The sequence below is a fragment of the Equus quagga genome, chromosome 18 (genome assembly GCF_021613505.1).
Source record: "Equus quagga isolate Etosha38 chromosome 18, UCLA_HA_Equagga_1.0, whole genome shotgun sequence".
In the NCBI taxonomy this organism is placed as follows: domain Eukaryota; kingdom Metazoa; phylum Chordata; class Mammalia; order Perissodactyla; family Equidae; genus Equus; species Equus quagga.
The window spans coordinates 22,048,947-22,051,704 of NC_060284.1; positions in this window are offsets into that span (position 1 = coordinate 22,048,947).

The following is a 2,758-nucleotide window of genomic DNA, read 5'->3' on the forward strand; positions in this document are numbered from 1 at the left end:
GAAACTAACTTTGTAAAAGAGAAAACCCCCCAAACAAACTGCATTCTGAAAATACCATGAAATGCCAACATAGCACTTTTGTACTTCAAAAAAATGTCTTCAATTTTATGCCAAAATTGACTTTAAAATTGAAGCTGTTAAAAATACACACTTAATTTAGTAGCTTTTAATTCACAGGGCTTTCTTATGGGTGGGGTTGCAAAGTGGTGAGTTGAATTTTGCCACAGAGGAATATCCTGCCTCTGTACAAGTCAGACTTTCACTAAGAATAGACTTGTGGGCTGCAGCATAATTAAAAAGTGCTTGGCATAATTGAAGTTCTGGTGAGGAAATGATTAAAGTCATGGCCTTGCATGTTGGGTGTATACAAACTACTTTAAAACTTGGATGCTGGAATGTACGGCCTCAAAAGGATTGCATTAAGATGAAAAACATATAAAATGCCTGATAAACCATACTGTCATTTTGAGATAGAATTAGAATCACTAAGATTGTATATTGATTTTACATGAATAGTGAGACTTGCTACACCTATTAGAAATATAGAAAACATCTTTTTTAAAAGCATAGCTTATGCTCTTACTCAAAACAGACAATGGAAAATAAATTACAGAAAAATGTTTACGTGGCCAATTCAGCATTAACACACATTTTCAATATTATTCAGTATCTCTAGTTTTGTGAGTTACCAAAATTTAAGAGTATTGAAAATTAATTCTTATTATTTTCAAAAGAACCAGACTTCCTTGGACTAAATCATTTAAAGTTAAAAAATTTCACTTTCTTTTAAAGGTCAGGCAGTACGATCAGGCAGCCATTACCAGTGGCTGTTTTGGGAAGTGGAATCTGGGGTGAGAAGCAGTGGAAGCAATACTTTTCACATGATATTCTTTGGTATTGTTTGAATTTGTTTTCAAATACACATTTATTACCTTCATAATTAAATTATTAATGATAAAATTCAGTTGAAAACCTTAGAAGACCAAAAATCACTAAAGAAACTGAAAAATGAGTCTTGAAAAAACAATTACTTTGACTGAAACTTGAAAAGTAGCTTCACATATGATATGAACAAGTTTCAAAACAGTAAGACCCAACCTAGATCTAGAATTGTCATCTTAAGACCAAAGAGGAAAACTGAAATGATTGCATATTCTTTTGGTAGGGGTTTAAAAAAAAAAATCTATCCTAAAAATCAGGAAACCCCAAATTCCTTCTTACTACATATCATTTGACTTGTTAACAAAAGGAAAGACTGTCTTCCTCATCTTTTTCATAGTGATTTTGGAATCTCATTTATATGCTTTTATTACCAGTCTCAGGTTCCCAGGATAGGTGTGGATCCCATGAAATCAGTTAAAGATAAAAATATAGATTTAAATGATTATTTTACATATAGCTACAACATTAATTTTTATTTTAAAGTAATACTTATAATGCTGGGGATAAAACCAATAAATGATGGGATTCACAATCGCAGACAAAATTATCAAGGACTGGGAAGGGGAGAGGATGAGAAAGTAGCAAATTCCTTATTTCCAAGGAAAGGCACTGAAACAAAAACAATGAAATAGGCACAATTTATCAGGAAATATGAAGAAAAAGTATGCGGAGGTGGCAATATTTATACCATCTGATTATAATTCAAGGCAAAAAAGCATCAGATAAGACAGTGAAGCCTATTTAAGTAGTATAATTTGTGATAAAGACATAAATCATCAACTTTGTGGCTACTCACAAAGGATTAAAAAGTGGATGGCCTCAGACATCTTTTGATAGAAGTAGATAATATCTACATAACATCAAATTATGTAGAATAAAATTATTGCATGTAGAAGGGAAAATGGGCAGAAACAAACATGCAATGGGAGACTTTAATATATGTCAGCATTAATCTATGACAGATAAAACAGACAAAATAAAGAAGATTTACAAAATTGATAATGGCATAAATGAAGATACTTAATAAATTCCCAACAGCAGAAATTACAAAGACTATATTTTTACTATAATATAAAAATGAAAGCAAGAAAATATTTAAAAATACATATATGTAATTAGAAAAATACAAACATAAATGGATGCTGTTTCTTATCAAATGCTTTCTCTGCATCTATTGATATGATCATGTGATTTTTATTCTTCATTTTATTAATATGGGGTATCACGTTGATTGATTTGCAGATGTTGAACCACCCCTGAATCCCTGGAATAAAACCCACTTGAGCATGATGTACGATCTTTTTAATGTATTGTTGCATTCAATTTGCTAGTATTTTGTTGAGGATTTTTGCATTTGTTCATCAGTGATATTGACCTGTAATTTTCCTTTTTTGTGTTGTCCTTGTCTGGTTTTGGTATCAGGATAATGTTGGCCTCATAGAATGAGTTAGGAAGCCTCCCCTCCTCTTCAGATTTTTGGAAGAGTTTGAGAAAGATAGGTATTAAGTCTTCTTTGAATGCTTGGTAGATTTCACCAGGGAAGCCATTTGGTCCTGGACTTTTGTTTTTTGGGAGGTTTTTGATTACTGTTTTGATCTCCTTACTGGTGATTGGTCTATTCATTCTCTACTTCTTCTTGGTCCAGTTTTGGAAGGTTGTATGATTCTAAGAATTTATGCATTTCTTCTAGATGTCCAATTTGTTGGCATATAGCTTTTATTAGTATTCTCTTATAATCTTTTGTATTTCTGAGGTGTCTATTGTAATTTCTCCTCTTTCATTTCTGACTTTATTTATGTGAGCCTTCTCTCTTTTT